Source organism: Eretmochelys imbricata, chromosome 8, assembly GCF_965152235.1.
Source record: "Eretmochelys imbricata isolate rEreImb1 chromosome 8, rEreImb1.hap1, whole genome shotgun sequence".
NCBI lineage: Eukaryota > Metazoa > Chordata > Testudines > Cheloniidae > Eretmochelys > Eretmochelys imbricata.
This window is the reverse complement of record NC_135579.1, coordinates 71811088-71830676: the sequence shown is the minus strand read 5'-3', so window position 1 is coordinate 71830676 and position 19589 is coordinate 71811088.

The window sequence follows — 19589 nt, the reverse complement described above, 5'->3', positions numbered from 1 at the left end:
ATGGTAGTTTAAATTATTTTTAAATGATCACTGTGTATAAGGCAAGAAATCTATGTCTGCAAAGATGGATTAAATGTACATGTAGAATGCAGCAAAACTCTGAAGCTTAAACCATTTGCTTTTGTATTTACCAGTACTTAATTTTATCTATGTGCATTACAGGTATGTTGTTTCCATATAATAATACATTATCCAGTAATTAGTTTCATTTATGGAATCAAATCAAGATCCTTTAAATTTCTGGTCGGTAATATTCTTCTCAAACAATCCTATCTCCCGGCTTCTCTGATTTTTTTATGACTCCTCTTGCTTCTTGTCAATACAGATTAAAGGTAACATATACTGCTGGGAACAAACACAATTTTCCAGCAGCAGCATTTTGTTTTCCTTAATAATTAACAATTGCTGTTGTCTAACCTTCCTGTATAAAATGTGCCCCTTCTTGAAAAGGAGTGGACGTAGGTTAGAACATCTCACTTGGGATATCAAAATAAGAAGTGTGATTAAAGCATTAAAGATTTAGAGGTTGACATTAAGGGATGAAAGGTGGAATTACAGTAAATATAAAACTGTTCAACATTAAATGGAATGTGTTGCATTTGAAAGTCTTTCAAAGTGCTAACATTTCAGCATTAATTATTAATAGAATCTGACAGCTCATTTTTAATTTGAGTCTAATGACAAGGTTCCTTAAGAGATAAATACAACACAGAATCTCACAGGGTCTGTGCACTGTTTTTAAAGCCATTTACATTTCTGAGGCCTTAACCTGGGAAGACATTATAAAAATAATACCAATCTTAAGAATGTAACAAAATTATTGGGAAAACCAATCTACCACTGTGTTGGAGAGGTTTTGTAATGTTTATTGTATTCCTTATCAGAATTCTGATTAGTAGGGCTCCTTCTTTGCCCCTGAGCTTTTCCCATTTTGCCTTTTATTTAATGGGGTGTATATGATAGTCCTCTACCCCATTCTGCATATGAAAACAGATGGAGTCCAAGTTTGGTGGAACTCTTCCGGGCAGCCCTGGAGGGAGGCAAGTCCCTCCAGAGAGCCATAATGGAGATAGGCCTCCATGGTCTTTTCCAACATGGACCGGAGGAGCAGAATGTGAGGGTGAGCTGTTTGCTGCAGAATCATCTCTGTGGACATCTGAGCAAGTATCTCCGTGGGAGCTCATGTCCCCTGAAGCAGCAGGGATTCCTGTGGAGCTGTCTCTACAGCTGCTAGTGCCTGACTCAAATCCCTTGAAGTCAGGGGGAATGTTTCTATGGACTATATTGGACTTTGGGTGAGAACCTAATGGGCAGGCGTACAGACTCTACCAATGGCAGAATGGCTCCTACTGGAGCCTTCTTGCCAGATGGATTGGGGATAGAACAGGAGCATCTCTCCCTCTGTCTCCATGCATCCATGGATTCCCTTCCCTCCAGATCCTGTTGACCTGTGAGTCTGGCAGCCTGAGCCCCTACCCAATCTCACTTGAGGAACAATCATCTTTGTTCCCTTCCCCACTTCCTGTAACTTTCTCCATAGGAAAGGGATGATCTAGCTTCAAAGTTTCTCAGTAGTGAACTTTGAGTTTGGAAATTTTACTCTTGCATGACAGTACATCTTTCTTTCACTCACTTTCCCCAAACCAAGCCCCACCCAGTCTCTCTCTCTCTCCTGCACTCCAGAAATTCCACACCCACACATCACTTCTTAACCTACCTGCTACCATTTGTTTGGATGATTTGAGCCAAAGTAAATTGTCTCATGATCCCTCACACCTACTGGATCTAAAAGGAACAGCATTGTAAATAGAGCTCAACCCTCCATCTGGACATTTCAAACTCAAAATATTTGAGCAGATTTCAGATTCCCTAAGAAAGATTCCATAGTTTTATTACAAACATTTCAATTAGCATTCCCCTATTACCTCTTTGTTGAAGATGTTTGAGAGAGTCAGTGATAAAAAACAAAATGGACATTTGAAAGCACAAGACCTTTCTCTTATTGATTGATTGGTCCCATAGCCTCTTGAGATACTGTGCCCCAATGGAGGAGATGATTCATCAACAACAAATGGTAGAGGAATTTTACACAGAACATAAACTTGATGGGACTGATTCTCCTCTCTTACACTGGTTACATCATGATTGATGCTGGAGTAAGTGGGAACAAAATCAGGCCCTAAGTGATGATAGATGGGAAAAGGAGATAGAAATTCTTTAGTGATTAGTGATGAGTGAACCTGAAAGGATTGGAAATTGTGGTCTGTTAGAGGAAAAACATTTAGAAGTTTGGATGTTTATTTTTCAAACTTCTTAGCTTCTGCAGAGTGGGGCCACAAATCTCAGGAGAAGAGACATTCTCATGGCTTTTCCACACTTTGGGGTCTGGAGTCAGCTGGAGATGTGCAGATAGTAATACAAAATGGAGAGAGAGGCAATTTAAGTGAACATTTTCAAATCACAAAAAATGTTCAGTACAGGTTTCCTTGGAGTTTTGGGCAAAGGTTTCAAGGGCACCTTGGGGTAGAGGGAGAGAAACTGTGTCTTAGTCTTATAAAAAAAACAGCCATCGTCTGAGTGATAGGCCAGATTATACAGTGACCCAACATTACCTTTTTTTAAAAATCATGTTGGCAGATGAAAACTATCTATATAGCTTCCCCACACCATTCTCTGATCAGTGAGGACTTATTTACATATCTGTGAACCCAATGGAACAATTTCTCCAGGACCATACAATAAAGAATCTGATTCTAAGTCATCATGATAGGGTAACTGCATTACAATATTAAATAAACCAGAAAGAGTCAAAAGAACCTACAAGGTGTCATCAGCAAGATTTTTAAATATAATCATGTCTTAGGCCTTTAAGGCACACACCTGTGTGCAGAATCCTTGTCTGTCCCTCCCCCCGCTTCTTTAATGTGTGGGCCTCCACAGTCCAAGTGCCCTAGGCTCTGAGACAGTGCTGAACCTCCTAAATCTTCCCAGTCACCTATGCATGCTTCCCCCAGAGCCCCACCCCCAGTTGAACTATGGTTCAGCTCTTCAGGGACAACATGGCAGTTAAAGCAAAGAACATAGGCTTTGCTGAGAGACACTCTTCACTCTTAGGCAGCACACAACAGTTACAGATCTAGGTAAAACAACAAATACCCGAACGTCAGCTCTCCCTGCACGAGTAAAATTTCCAAACTCAAAGCTCATTATGGAGACACTTAGAAGTTAGATCATCCCTTTCCTATAGACAAATTCACAGGAATGGGGGAGGGAAACAAAAGTGCTGGGAAATGACCCCTCAAGTGAGAAAAATTTTGAGGTCATAAATTGGGCAGGGGTCAACCTCCCAGGTCAACAAGATCTGCCCCTGGAAAATATGACATGATTTTACCTAATAACTTACTGGGGTGAACCTTTATAGGCTTGGTTTGACCGTCTCATTTACTTAATTGTGTAATTCTGTATCACAGGAATTCTTTGCTAGAAGTGCACATAGAGAACATGAAAGTTAGAATGTGGCTTTGAGGAAGTCAGTTAATTCAAATATTGCACTTTTTGTGTAGTTTTGGACTTGGAGTTCCCTTCAGTTCCTTTTCTAAATATGAGCTTTTCTAATGTGACTCATTTCAAATCTGTCTGGTAGATCTCACCTTCCTCCAAAATTTGAGGAACATCAGATTGTACCCATGCTTGCAAGGATACATAGATTTGGTGGCTCTGAATTCATTAATATATTTTAGTAAGAAAATATTTCTACTTCTTTGTTGAAAGTCTTGTAGAGGATAGTGGTATATATGACCTTACTTAATAAGTGAACACCTGTACTCTGTCAAATTGAACACTGGGACTGTGAAAAACTATATAAAATGAAATTACTAAATTCATTTAAATGAACATTTAGAGTCTTATTCTTCCAGTAGTAATCAGGATTGTTTGGCACTCAGCAATTACTAGAGGTGTATGAAGTATGCCAAATGAAATGCAAAACTATTCAAAAAAGCAAGTTTTTTGACATTCCATTTTAAACACAATATTAGGCCCCCCATTTTTGTGAAAAAAATATCAGGTTATGTAATATTTCTTGTAGCTTATTAAGAAAATGTACCATCAGAGGAATGACTATTCTATCTGCTACTTGGTTTGGTGAAGCAGTCACTGTCTTACTTTTGTAACTCATGAGTTTACATCTTGATCCCAACATTATCACAAGAATGTTATATGAAAAGATCCAGCTACAGTAGGGGGAAAAAGTGTGTACTTACCTTGAGTTAGCTGATCCTGGTGAAGACAAGGCAGCTTGAAGTTTTCACATGAGTCAGCAGGACAAGATAAAGGCTATGGGGGAGTCTTTTGAAAATTTGGACCTTAATAATAACTTATACAAATTTGAATTATTAAATCAGTGTAAATAAATATTGGAATGTTGCTTAGAACAATTAAAGTAAGGGAAGCAAGGGTTGATTAAAAGTTCATCAAGAGCCCTAGAGCATGAACATATTACTAGAGCCCATGTTAGAGCCCTGGAGCACTCTCCTAAGGGCTTTTACACTAGTGATACATACCACCAAAAGAGCTGCTTGAATGTGGACCAGCAAGCATTTCACATCTGTGACCTTTTCTCCTTTGTTCCTGCCCTTGCAACATGCATAAATATACTGTCTATACATAGAAAAAATGGTAGTCATGTACAGCAAAAAGGAATGGCAAACCTTCCTTCCCTAGGATGTCTGTCTCAGAAGCTGTAACAATCTTAAAGGCAGAAACTTGGTCATGTTCCCTGCTTTTTTACTTTGCAGAATGCAAGCAGCCCAGTCAATCCTTTGTACTAACATGTTTCTCCCTATCTGAGGGTTCAGTAAATAGCAGGATCACATAAGCCCATGGGAAGCAATCTTTTATTTTCATGAAGATTTATTAATAAATTGAGGAGCAGAAATACAAACAATATGAAGCAGAAGAACTGTGTCTAGATTTTTCTTTTCTTTCTCCCCCCCCCCTTTTTTTTTTTCGGAGGCTGCAAACTCCATTCTCTAATGTTTCCATGAACAAGTCAGGTCAAGTTCAATGAAGTTATACCATCAATAGAGTTACACCAGGGATGAAGTGGGCTAATTAGCCACTTCCTTGGGTACATATATATTAAACATATAGGGCCAGGTCCATAGCCTACATAAATTGGGGCAACTCCATTGAAGTCAATGGAACTTCTCGTATTTACTTACACTGAGGATCTGGCCCCTACAGTTTTGATATACACAGTATTACGTTTAATCATATGGTACATTATATGGGCAGGATTGTTGGATTCACTGAGCACTTAAGGTCCTCTGTGCTTTATGAGGAGGACACAATCCCAGCAATCTGTGTCACTGACAGTCATATATATATATATATATATATATATATATATATATATATATATATATATATATATATATATATATATATATATATATATATATATATATATAAAGGTCCATTCCTGAAACGGTGCTTTTAAAAAAAAAGATCTTGGTTGGATTATCATTGAAAGGCTTTGCGGAAGATATATGTTGTAGGATGGGCTATCAAGGGGATCAGGGAGAGAGTTTCAAACATAAAGAGTGGAATCAAAGACAATACTAAGTAGAAGGAAGGAGGATACAAATTAGATGTCTGGCACAGTTGACAATGGAATAGGAGACAGGAAGAAATTAAAGAAGATATGGAAAAAAGGGGAGGGAAGAAGGAGAGAAAGAAATCAAATACAATATTAAGTTTGTAAGCTTGGGTGACAAGGAAAGGAGCAGCTGGTGGAGAAGGGATGGAGTGGCAAGAGTTTGAGATGAAAGACAGAAAGCTCAGTTTTCACCCTGAAGAGCTGCTGAGAGTAGTGCAACATCAAGGCGGAGATTTCAGGGAGGCAGCCAAAGATGTGAAACTGGAGAAGTGGACTGAGGTAAGGAGTAAATAGGTAAACTTGGGAGTCATCAAGGTAGCAATGGTACTGGAAGGCATGGCAGCAGGTTTGGTCACATAAGGGGAATGTGTAGAGAGAACCAGGCTGTAAAGAGACCTGTGTGAGACAACACCGTAGAGTGTGAAAGGGGAGGAGGAGCTCTCCAGGGAGAAGCTGAATAAGAGAAAGAATGAAATGAGGAGAACCAAGAAAGTGAATATTTATATTTACATATTAAATGAATCTGTTGTGCACATGTTACTGGAAGCTAAGTACAGTTTCACTACATGTTATGGACCAGATACTCAGCTGGTGTAAATCAGTGTAGCTCCACTGGAGTCTTGCCTCACTTTCTAATCGAACTCATTCCCAGTGATATCTCCCAAATGTGGATGTGCCCCTTTTGTCCTATCCCTGTCTTCTGCTATCTCCAGACTCAAACATTAAATCTTGTGCCCAGGTGCACATAGCCTAGGCCCTGTCTCCAGTGTCTGAGAAGCATACATACAGAAGCATAAGTTGTGTGCAAGGTGGTGGTGGCGGCAGCTGAGAGGGAAGTGGGGTGGGCGGAAGAGAGAAACGAAAGGAGCTTAGTTTGTTACTGTTGTTCAGCACAATTATTTACTGTCTAATATAGCACAGCTTACCATGTAACTTCATTGTGAAACTCCCTGATTTACAGTGCAACACAGCTGAGCTTATCACCATGTAACTATTATCTGGGAAAGTCTTGGCACAAGCTTGGGATAGGGTTTCACAGACCATTAATGATGACTGACAGGTTCACTTCAAATGAGCCATAGAAGAGAGAGTTCGCTGTACAAAACTGTCATGCTCTGCATGTGATATTCAAATATTTTGAAGGCTGCACAAATTCTTCATATAGCTAAAGAATTACAACACAAGCACAGATATTATATATAGCCACAATGGACTAGATTACTATGCATTTTTCTTGGGATTTATATTTTGTTTATAGGGACAACTCACATCTTTTCTACGGACTATTTTAATTAGACTATTTGAAGGAAAACTGCATTTTTTCCCTTTCAGACGGGACTAGAAGAGATAAGTGGAATCCTCCATCTTTTAACACAATTGTGAGATATTACATTTTATTTTAAAAGCCCATTAGCTTAGAGAAAATATTATTATGCAGTCATGAATTTGTAATTCTGAAGGCTTTGATATGCAATTTGATATGCAGCTGTAAAATGTAAACTGGGTGTCTCATGAACATGTATTCTCAAACTTGATACTGAAATAAGTGTAAATAGTATTTGGCTACCTGTGTATTTCATTTCCTCCCCAAGGCTTTAACTGTGTTGGGCTAACTGTATTACACATGAAACTTTGATAACTGTGATGAAGTGCTGATCCTCATAAAACCCAGACTTTTATAGGACCCTGTCAATAAAATCTGAATTCTGTGCAGTTTTCAATTAGCACAGCAGCTGATGGCACCTGAACCTCCAGAAGGGGTGATGCATGTGTGCTGTATGTGTGATGTGTCAGAGGGTTTGGATGAGCCTCAGACCAGTGTCCAGATTTATTTAAACTCTGTAGGAATCAAGGTAACACAGGCCCTTTTATAGGAAGTTTCAAAAAGGGGCTGGACAAAAATGTCACTGGGAAGATGAGGACTATTTGCAGGATATTAGAGGAGAAAAGCTAATGTGAGACAGAGCATCCAGCAGCTAGACGGCTCAATACAAGCTCAGCCATTTAGAATACTAAATACAGCATAAGTGAATAACCGTATGCATGCTTAAATATTCTGTAGAAAAAAACCCAGCTACTTTAAATGTTAAAATATATTATTGATTTTCCCTTTGTAAACAGAAGTACAGGGCTTGTTCTTTGTGAAAAATCAGTTCTCCACTGGCTTTGCCTGCTCTTTAGACTGCGCATCTTCATGCGGACGGAAGATTTTACAGCATACCACTTGGAATTTGCCAGCTCCTGGCACTCTGAATTGAGCCTCTAGGGACTCCTATCCTATGGACTACAACAATAATGGCTTGGACTCCTTGGACACTATTTCTCAGCATGTTTGGAGTGAGGGGTGGGGACAGAATGGAGTGGAAACTCCTGCTAGGGCCAAGAGGGAGGCTTCTCCATGGGCTGATTTGATGAAGCCATTTGCAGGGCAATGATGAGCCAGGGCTGGTCAGCCCCTCACTGGGTGGGAACCACCAGACTCATGCCTTGTCTACACTTATGGTGGTGTGTAGAGTACAGGTACTACATATGTAGCTACATGCCACAGTGAAAGCAAGCTGCATCTGCACTTGTCACTGTGGTGTGTACCTACCTACTGCAGTGAAAGCTCTGGCAGCAGGGAGTTGCTGGTGCCTCTCTCTGTTGCCTCCTCCCTGCCAGAGCCTTTCACTGGGGCGGGAAAAGGCTCTTGCAGCGGGGCGGCAGCAGGACACTACACTGCTAAAAACAGAAGTGTAGATGAGGGAGACATGGCTTGGGCGTGTAGAGAGATGTGTAAGGAATGTACCCTAGGGGTCAGGCATGTAGGGCAGTCTATTCTCCTCATCTAAACTGGGCCTCACCATCAAGACTGCTATTTCTACCCAGGAGAACTAGGCATGCACTGTCTCTACTCTACACAGCACTGCAAGTGGTAGATGTACCTTCAGAGACAAAGAGATCAGTAGTTTTAGTTTCAGGCTTGAGCTTGGAACTCTTGAGAGAGATTTCCTGGGAGAGAAGCAGAACAGCTCAGGGAGTCTGATTAATTCCCACTCTCCACAAAGGGAGTCTTTGAACTGCTGTGGCAAAGTTGCACAGATCAGGCAGTTCCAGCCCTGTGAAGATAATTGTCCAGAATGACCGAGATCTGACCCAGCACTGGGTACATAGTGCCAGCCGAGACCTCCACAGGATTCCAGACCAGAGAGCCAGAAAAGGATCCTCCCCCACATCAAGGTGGAAAGATATTATAAGAGGACCCTTTTTATATTTAGTTTAAGCCAGCCAACATTCACAGCACTGCAGAACGTGTCTCCAGACTCATCCTCAGTGTACAATCCCTGGGAAGAAGCTGGGGGTTGGGAAGAGTGGGGAGTGTTGGGATGGGGGGAATTTGTTGATATGTTAGTACTTATCATTTAACCCTAATCCCAGAGCCTGTTTGAGGGAAGTCAACTGCAATCCTGAAGATCATCGGTTTGAGTCTTGGTCAATCTCACACGTAAAGGCCACCTCCAGTTTACCCTGCTGCAAAATAAGTACCTGATCCAACCACCTTTGACTGCCCTAACCTGATGGATGTGATGCTGGACATATCATTCCCTTGCTGTCTATTAAACTGATCTGCCTTAACTGCATCAGCCTGATAAACCATTGGCTCAGGGGAACTTTGAATTAAATTATACTGTTATTTTTGAGTGCATTATGTCGTTGCTGGGGTTTATGTTGATATACTTTGTTTCATGTGTCCTGGATTTTACATTCCTTGCTAGCAGTAGTAGCATTATTCATTTCCCCAAGGGATTGCACTCCTTATGTCCCAAGCACAGTGAGGCATCACTTTGGGTGGAGGCACCAAGCATCACAAAAAAAAGCCAGGACCCAACCCATGCTAGAAGAGGGGAAAAGCCACTTCAAGTAGCAACCATCACATAGGATGCTGACGCCACAGCGCAGAGGAGGGTCTGCATAAGTCTGCTGTTGTGATTAAGGGGAACTGGAAAACTAGCATGTAAAACATGTTTCACTTAAAAAATGCCAGTCCACAACCTATAATTGCATAGTACAGGCTTCTGATCTTCCTTCTTTCCTACTGCTACTGAGACAGATAAAGGCTAAAATCCTGCCTTCCTCTCCCAGGGGGAAACTGGTACGGATAGTCAGCTTCCTTTTGTCAGCTTGCACTACTCAGGGATTCCCCTATGCCTGGAGATTCCCAAAACTCTGAATCTAAATCCCCCTGAATGCTGTGAGATATTTAAATGCAAACAGCAATCGGGATTTTGCAGCTGATCCCTTGGAGGTAATAGTAAAATGGATGTAATCAAAACCCCCGATCTGAGCACCTTTGGATCTGGAAAAGGGAAAGTGTTATGAAATATACATCAGAAAATGGCAGCTTGTGCCCGTCTCTAATAAGGACTGTGTTCAGTTTTGTGCAAAAGATCAGTTCAGGCTTTTGCCACCATTTGTTAGAGACTTTTGGAAGATATTTAAGTGGGTGAGGACCTATAACTAAAACACTATGAAAACAACAGCAGTTATCAAGAGACTGAGAAGTGGTGCCATAAACGCCACATGGATGATAAGGCTGAATGATGGGGAGCATTGGCAATAGTATGCTCTTAGAAAGGAAGCCTTTCGAAATGGAAAGGACCCATTGCACCAAAGAAAATAGAATAAAAGGATGTCTGTTCAAATATACAGCCCAAAGGGAGTAATAAGGTGTTTCTTTAGGCAGAGGTTATTACTTGCTAAGTGCCAACAATGTGCAGCACTGTACAACACAGAAGAGAAGAGCTTCCTGCCAGTCTCCTTTTAAAAATGTTTGTTTTACAGAAAGAATTTTCTTGTTTCCATTGTAGACAGGCATACCGTGTTAACAGCTAAGAATCCTTGCTTTGTAGTGTGGCAGAGCTCCGACCTTGTCCCCGTGGGTCCCATGCTTCTAGGCGGTTTATGCTAGCCTCAGTGGCTCACTGCAACCCTCCACGTAGCCCTTCTCTCTCTAGGGCTACTGAGGGTTACAGTCTACTGAGCCCTTTTCATCATAAGCCAGCAAGGAGGTTGGTGAGAGAACTGCCTCAGTCTCTGTTGTCCCTTGGGGTTTATTTCAGAACAGTTTAGCCTCCTGTCCTGACAGGGGCCTGTCTTGCCCTCCCAGGAGGTGTTTCTGTAGTGGCAGGTTGGGGGGAACCCAGGCCCGCCCTCTAGCCTGGGTTCCAGCCCAGGGACCCTAATGGTAGCAGATGTTGGCAGCTGACCTTTCACTGCCAGAGTTGCTACATTTCCCTGGGCCACTTCCCCACAGCTCTCCCACTTCTCTCTTCTACACCCTTACCTTAGGGCTCCCTTACCGATGGCTTGAGGGGGTCTTCATTAACCAGCCCTTCAGCTGCACTTCCTTTCCTCTGGCTCCCTGGCTCTCTTCAGCCTGACTGGAGTGAGCCCTTTTATAGTATCAGAATGGCCTTAATTAGAGTCAGGTGTTCACATTACCTTAATGGCCTCACCCCGACTTGTTGCAGGTTAATTGGAGTCAGGTGTTCTCATTAGCCTGGAGCAGGCCCTGCTCTGGTCAGTCAGGGAACAGAAAACTGCTAATTCAGTGGCCAGTATATCTGCCTTCGATGACTCTGCCGTACCCAACTGGTCTGGGTCTATCACATATCCCTTCTCCCTGCTCAACACCAAGGGGTTAGGCAGCTTGGGACGCCAGACAGTGTACGTGTGATAAGCCATCCGTGTTGCCATGGCAACTCCCTGCTCTGTGCTGTATGGGGAACTGGAAAGGTTGGAGGGATAAGAACCACCTGGTTACCTTGTGTTCTTTTCCTTGTTCCATTGCATCCATTGAAGAGGGGCATGGTCAGTCACAAGGACAAATCTGTGCCCCAGTGGGTAGTAATGCAATGTTTCCATGGCCCATTTTATGGCGAGGCACTGTCTCTACCACTGTGTATTTTTGTTCCCTCGGAAGGAGTTTCCTACTGAGGTAGAGAATTGGGTGTTCCTCTTCCCCAACCATCTGCGGCAGGATGGCCCCACCTTGGATGCATCCATCTGCAGGATGAATTCCTTGGTGAAATCCGTGGCTATCCATACAGGGTTATTGCAAGAGCAGTCTGTAGGTCTGTGAATGCTCTCGCTGCTGCGTAGGACCATCTGACTGGATCAGGACCATGGGCCTTCATTAAGTCTGTTAGGAGACTTCCCCTTGTGGCAAAATGGTGGATGAAATGCCAGTAATACCCCCACCACCCCTAGGAATGCTTGGACCTGTTTCTTATGACCTGGCCGTGGCCAATTTTGGATGGCCTCTAACTTATTCAGTTGGGGTTTTACCCAACCTTTTCCTACCATATAGCCAAGATATCTGGCCTCTGTGAACCCCATGGCTCACTTAACAGGGTTCACCGTAAGACCAGCTTGCCTGAAGGTATCAAGGACCACCCCCACTTTCTTCAAGTGGGTTTCCCAGTCTGGGGTATGAATCACCACATCATCCAAGTAGGCTGCAGCGTAACTGGCATGGGAGCGTAATAACTTGTCCATGAGGTGCTGAAAGGTAGCTGGGGCCTCATGTAGTCCAAAAGGGAGGACTGTATATTGGAAGAGACCGTCTGGTGTAGAAAACTCCATCTTTTCCTTTGCCTCTTCGGCTAGGGGAATCTGCCAGTACCCCTCTGTCAAGTCTAGGGTTGTCAAGTACTGGGCATTCCCCAGACAGTCCACTAGTTAGTCTATGCAGGGTATAGGGTAGGCATCAAACCTTGTTTGGTCAACAGAAATCTTGCAGAACCTCATGGTGCCATCAGTTTTGGGCACCAACACAATTGGGCTGGACCACTGACTGCAGGATTCTTCAATGATCCCCATCTCCAGCATTTTCCTGACTTCTTTATTTCTTCCCTTTTGGCTACTGGCACCTGTAGGGCCTCATAATTACTCTGGCCCCAGGGTTCGTAGTGGTATGTCCCAGATGTGCAACCCCGAGTGTTCGATCCGGGTTACATCTGGGCTGTCGTTAGATCGGGAGACGCCCTCACTTGTTCAGGGTTTTTGTTCCCTGGGTGCAGATCTTCTCAAACCACTGTGCATGCCTCTCGAGCATGCCAGGGTTTCAGAAGGTTGACGTGGTATACCTGCTCCAGTTTTCGATGTCCCAACATCGCACCTTGTAATTTACTTCCCCTACGGGTTCAACTATTTCGTAGGGCCCTTGCTACTGGGCCAACAGCTTACTTTCGGCTGTGGGTACCAGTACCGTTACTCAGTCACCGGGTTGAAACTGACAAACCTTGGCTTGATGGTTGTAGTAGGTTCTTTGGGATTCTTGAGCCTTCTCTAGGTGCTCCCTCACTATGGGAGTGACCCGGGCTATCCAGTCCCTCATCCGTAGCACATGCTCTATTACTTTCTTCCCCTCACTGGGTTCCTCCTCCCAAATTTCCTTGGCTATGTCCAGGATGCCTCGGGGGTTGTGTCCATATAGCAGCAAAGGGGGAGAATCCAGTGGATGCTTGGGGGACCTCACGGATGGCGAACATGAGGTATGGTAGTAGGTTGTCCCAATCTTTCCCATCCTTGCTTACCACCTTTCTTATCATGGCCTTGAGGGTCCGGTTAAACCTTTCTGCCAGACCATCAGTTTGTGGATGGTAAACAGAGGTCCGCAGGGTCTGGACATGGAGCAGGGAACACAGATCCTTCATCAACTTGGACATGAATGGTTTTCCCTGGTCTGTGAGGATTTCTTTTGGTAGCCCTGCCCGGGCGAAGATTGCCACTAATTCTTTGGCAATGCTCTTGGAGGCTGCGTTTTGTAAAGGGGACAGCTTCTGGGTACCTGGTTGCATAGTCTAGGATGACAAGACCATACTGATGGCCCTAGGTTGTTTTCTCTAGCAGCCCCATAAGATCCATAGCAATCTGCTCAAACGGAACTTCGATGATCAGCAGGGGTACCAAAGGAGCTCTGAGATGTGGAAGAGGGCTGTGCAGTTGACATTCAGGGCAGGAGGCACAGTACTGCCAGACATCTTCATGTATCCCAGACAGAAGAACCTGCGTAAGATTTGCGCCTAGGTTTTCTCCACTCCCAGATGCCCTCCAAAAAGGTGACTCTGAGTGAGGCTTAATATTGTCTTCTGATGTTTCCAGGGTACTAGGAGCTGGTGTACTTCTTGCTCCTGCATTTGCATGACCCAGTATAGGAGATTCCTCTTGATCACAAAATAAGGTCCTGGCCCCTGGGCCTTTCCCTCTATAGGTACCCCATCTATCTTAGCCACCTTCTTCCTGGCATTCTCGTACCTTGGGTCTTCAACCTGGTCCTGTCCAAAAGTCTCTCTCCCGGGGCTTATCAGCCCAAACTCTGAGGGATCTGTCTCTGCCCTCTTGGCCGGCTCTGTGAGGTTGGGATGGGAACTGGTCTCTGACCCCTCCTCCATCTCGGATTCCTCCCCTTCTGTTGCCTGCGTACGTCTGCCTACACAGGCGGCCCTCTGTCCTTGTATCAGGATTCAGGTACCCAAAGCCTTGGTCACCCTTCTTTCTCTCTTGGTCTTCCTGTCTTTCCCCGGGACAGGGAATAGTTCCTGAGACATTTCTGTGAAAAATGGGAGGTGACCTTCTGCCGTGGAAGCCTCCGGAAGTTTGTGGCGCTCCCCTCCCTCCAATTCCTCCAGTGGGAGCAAGTTTCCCAATCCGGGGAAATTTCTACCTATGAGCATGGGGTATGGGAGGTTTGGGACTGCTTCTGCTTTCACCCCAGTGACATTTCCCTGAATTTCAATTTTCACTGGTATGATAGGGTAGTAACTAACAGACCCATGGACACAGGTTACCCCCGTATGCTTAGCCTGCATTAACTGGCTGCGCTTCACTAATTTACCCAAAATTAGGGTGATAGCACTCCGAGTCTCCGAGTACCATGGTTTCTACCCCATTCAACTGTACCTGCCTTGTATATTTATGTGGGGTGACTGCAACCCCTACAAGATTGAGTAGGCTGCATGGGTCTGCCCCGTCCCCAGGTTACACTGTATTGGCTCTATGACATTGGGGCACTAGGCAGCTATATGCCCCAACTCCCCACACCCGTAACACCTATAATTGCTTCTAGTCACTCCCCTATCACATGGGTTAGGGGGTTTAGTCAGGGGGTGCCCCCCCACCCAACACACACACACTCAGGCCTTTCCCTTCCTTCTGGGTTCCCGACTGGTTTTCGGCCTCCCTCTTTTTCCACCTAGGACTTCCCTGGGGTTTGGCCACCCTACGCTCCACGGTCATGGTCAAGTGTTTGATTCGTGAGGGGCCTTCCTTGGGTAGTTGGGTTAATTCTCTGGCTGTCATCAGTCTTTCCACCAATGTGATCATTTCGTCATAGGTGGACGGATAGTTCTGGCATACCCATTTGTGGAGATCTGGCAGCAGTCCCCGCATGTAATGGTCCATGACCAAAGTCTCTAAAATCTCTTCCAGGCTGCATGCCTCGGGCCGTAACCACTTCCAAGCGAGGTGTATGAGGTTGAATAGTTGGGATCTCAGAGGTTTGTTCTCCCTGTATTTCCACTCCTGGAACCTCTGGGCCTGTACCGCTGCCGTCACCCCAATTGTGATAGGATCTCTGCTCTCAGCCGGGAATAGTCAGCGGCATCCTCGGTGGGTGGATCAAAGTAGGCCTTCTGAGCCTCTCCGCATAAAAAAGGGGTGAGAATGCTGGCCCACTGCTCCTTAGGCTATGCCTCACACTGAGCAGTCCTTTCAAATGAGAAGAGATACGCCGCTACGTCATCCTCTGCCATCATCTTTGGCAGACAACCAGTGGCCCTCAGGGTTTGCGTTCCATCGGACCCCCGGGCCTGGGTGGTGAGGATCTTCAACTGGTCCACTACCTCACGCAGGAGGGCTCAATCGTGGGTCGCCTGGCTCATTAATAATTGGTTGGTTTCCTGCTGTAACCCCATGGACTCCTGTTGCACCATTGCTTGAGCCCAGGTTGCCTCCTGCTGGGCTGCCGTGGCTTGCACCAGCGCTCTAACCACCTCCTCCATTGTGGTGCAAACAAAAACCCAAAATCAAAAACCCCAGGGCACTTTTTTTTTAAATAAAAAAACCTCTTTGTTCTGCCATGCTGTGAACAATCACGATCCCACCCCTAACACAAGTTATGGCAGAGCTCTGACCTTGTCCCCATGGGTCCCATGCTTCTAGGCGGTTTATGCTAGCCTCAGTGGCTCACTGTGACCCTCCACATAGCCCTTCTCTCTCTAGGGCCAGCATTACAGTCTACTGAGCCCTTTTCATCATAAGCCAGCAAGGAGGTTGGTGAGAGAACTGCCTCAGTCTCTGTTGTCCCTTGGGGCTTATTTCAGAACAGTTTAGCCTCCTGTCCTGACGGGGCCTGTCCCAGGAGGTGTTTCTGTAGGGGCAGGTTGGGGGGGAACCTGGGCCCTTCCTTTACCCCAGGTTCCAGCCCAGGGACCCTAATGGTAGCAGATGTTGGCAGCTGACTTTTCACTGCCAGAGTTGCTACATTTCCCTGGGCCACTTCCCCACAGCTCTCCCACTTCTCTCTTCTACACCCTTACCTTAGGGCTCCCTTACCGATGGCTTGAGGGGGTCTTCATTAACCAGCCCTTCAGCTGCACTTCCTCTCCCCTGGCTCCCTAGCTCTCTTCAGCCTGACTGGAGTGAGCCCTTTTATAGTATCAGAATGGCCTTAATTAGAGTCAGGTGTTCACATTACCTTAATGGCCTCACCCCGACTCATTGCAGGTTAATTGGAGTCAGGTGTTCTCATTAGCCTGGAGCAGGCCCTGCTCTGGTCAGTCAGGGAACAGAAAACTGCTAATTCAGTGGCCAGTATATCTGCCTTCGATGACTCTGCTGTACCTAACTCGTCTGGAGGAAGACTACTGCTCCTGCTGCTGTGGCTGGGGCTGCTGCTGCTCCTGCTCCTCCCCTGGCTGAGCCAGATGCCAGCTGCCCCCCCCCGCTTCTCTGCTACCTGGTTGCTGGACCCCCCCCCCAGCCCTCGGTTGCTGTTACTGCTCCAACTACAGCCCCTTGGGTGGGGGGCCCACTGACCCACTCCCCAGAGGAGGAGAGTGAGGGACTTTAGCCCTCGCTGTTGCTGCTGCAGATACCACCACCTGTGAGGGGTCCTTCCTGCCTGGAGTTGCTGCTGTGTGTGCGGCTGAGGAGTTGCCGGAGCCCCAAGGAGGAGAAGAAGAGGACCATCTGCCATTGGGGGAGCACCTAGAGACTCTGCAGACCACCATGGAGGGGGCCATCGTGGACTGAGTATCTTTTGAACTGTGCTCCTGTGGTGGGGGTTTTGACTGTGTTTGTGGGAACACAGGGGGGTGTGGTGTGGAACCTGCCCCCCCGATCCATCTGTGACCCCCCACAACCCCCACCACCACCACTGGCCCCTCCACCACCCCCACTAGCTGTTTACCATCTGACTCAGCTCCTGCCTCTGGACTCAGCTGCTTACTTGGCTTGCCATGCCCTGTTTCCACCATTTGGGCCAGAAGCAGCAGCCAGCCTAAACAGACTCTTTGTGCAAGTGCACGTGGGAGCACATGCCCCCACCTTGGATTGCCCATCCCACAGCTTTGCCCCTTGCTACCTGCCCCATTTGCCCCTTGCAGCCTTTTGTTCCTCACCTTCCCACCCCAGCCCCCCTTACTAGCTTCAGTTTGTTTGCCTGCCCTGCCCTTTTCCCTCTGCAGGTTTTGATTGTTTGCCCTGCCCCAGCCTCTGAAGCTGGCCCTTTGTCTTCCCGGTCCTACCTCCAGCCTGCCTAGCCCCTCACTCCATGCTCTCATGCCCCCTCCCATGCACTTGTGCCCCTCCCCATTTTAGTTTGAACCCCCTTCACTGCAGCCCCAATGTTGTTGTATTCCCCCCTCCCCTAGTGCAGCTAGAGGAGTCGTCGGTAACTGACCCCTAGCCCTTGATTGCCCACCCCATTTGGCGCCCTCCTTCCCTGTCTGAAGCCTAGCGAGGAGGAGTGGTCGACATGCTTCCCCCTTTTCCCTTCCTCTTTCTGGTGTTCCCCCTCCCTCCCTGCTCATTATGGTGGGGGACAAGGTGGGTGGGGCCCCTCCAGCAGACCCAGCTGCCCCTCCCCTGCCTGTCCCTCCATCAACCCCCCAAGCCTCTACCTCAACCACTGCTGCCGAACCACCTGCTACCACCCCCGCTGGGGCACTGGTAGGCAATGGGGTGACTTCCGCTGCTGCCACATCCCTCACCCCCTCAGATTCTGGGGAAGCCCCTCCAGCCGACAGGAAGGGCCAGGGTAAAAAGAAGGGGAAGGGCCCCGCTAAAAAGACCAGGCCCTCCATGGCAGGGGCTGCCCCCACTGCTGCGGCCCCGCCACTGGCCACGGCGTCCCTCCCCGCTGCTCCCTCCACCAGCTCTACGGGTGCCCCTTGGGCGTATGCCCAGGTGGCGGCAGCCCCCTCTCCCCCCCGCCTGTCGCTACATCATCTCTCCAGCCCACCGCCTCTGCTACCACCTATAGCGGCCGGGGCCCCTTCCCTACCTTGACCAGGAAACATGGCATCCGTTGCCTCCTGGTCCCCACCTTGCCCCATGTGGAGACCTACGTGTGGGCATTGGCGAGGGTGGTGGGGCCCACAGCCATCGTGGTGGCCTCCAAAATGTATGGAAAGGTCGTGTTCTTCTTAGCATTGGAGGCAGCCGCCCAGGAGGCGGTGAAGTAGGGCCTGGCGGTGGGGGGCATGTTCGTCCCTCTAGAGCCGCTAGAGGACCTGGGCGTTCGTCTGGTCCTGACCTCTGTCCCTCCCTTCCTTCCCAAAGCCGCCCTATTACCCGCCCTCTCTACCCGGGGGAAGCCCATTTCCATTGTCAGCCCTCTCCCACTGGGCTGCAAAAACCCCGCTCTCCGTCATGTCCTCTCGTTCCGCCGGCAGGTGCAGCTTCAACTGCTGCCGGCGGCGCATGACGGAGAGGCGCTCAAGAGGTCCTTCCTGGTCCCCTACCGGGGGCCCGTTACTGGGTGCACTACTCTACGGGGAGGCCCGGTGCTACCTCTGCCGGGCGATGGGGCACGTCCGGAGGGAGTGCCCCCTGGCCCAGCAAGGAGGGACATCTGGGACCCCTGAGCCCCGGCAGGGCGCCGGCCCCATCATCACCGGTGCCCCTTGCTGCCTGGAGCCACCCCTCCTCCTTCCCAGCCCACCATCACTCCCCCTCAGGTCCACGGGGCACCTCCCCCAGCATGCCCAGATGAGCGGGAAAGCCCCGCCTCTGCTGCTTGCAATCTGGCAGGGCCTGTGGAGGAGGGTGCGGCAGGGATACCGCTGGGCATAGGAGATGGCCCGCCCCGGGGGAATCTTCCCTACCTCGTGCTGCCCCACCATTACGTCCCAGAGTCCCTGAGCCATCGCCCCTGCCCCCCGACCCGACCCCGACCTGAGCCAGTCCCCAGATGATGCCATGGAGTGCTGGCCCCTAGTACAGGGGAAGCGGGGCAAGTGGAAGGCTCAAGCTCCACTTCTTCCATCAGATGCAGAGGCCCCCCAGAAGACCAGAAAGGGGGACACTCATGCCGAACCTTCCGCTTTGCCCATGGGTGTGTTCCATCCACCGGTCCCGACTGGGGAAGACGTGGCGGCATCGGAAGGTAGTATCGCCCCTCCACAGGAGTCCCTTCCCTCCGAGGCCCCCAGTGGAGCCCCTCCTGCCCCGGCACCATCTGAAACCCCTGTGAGCCCCGAGACAACTGTTGCTTTGGGTACCGGTGGGGAGAACCCTGGGGTGGCGGAGGCGATCTCCCCTCCATTTATGAGGAGATCAAGGCCCTGGGTCTGACCCCGGTCACCCAGAGGAAGGACGACCCTCTGCCAGCGGACCTCAATCTGGGTGACCTCACTCCGGCCCCCCTTTCCCCATGCTCCCTCCC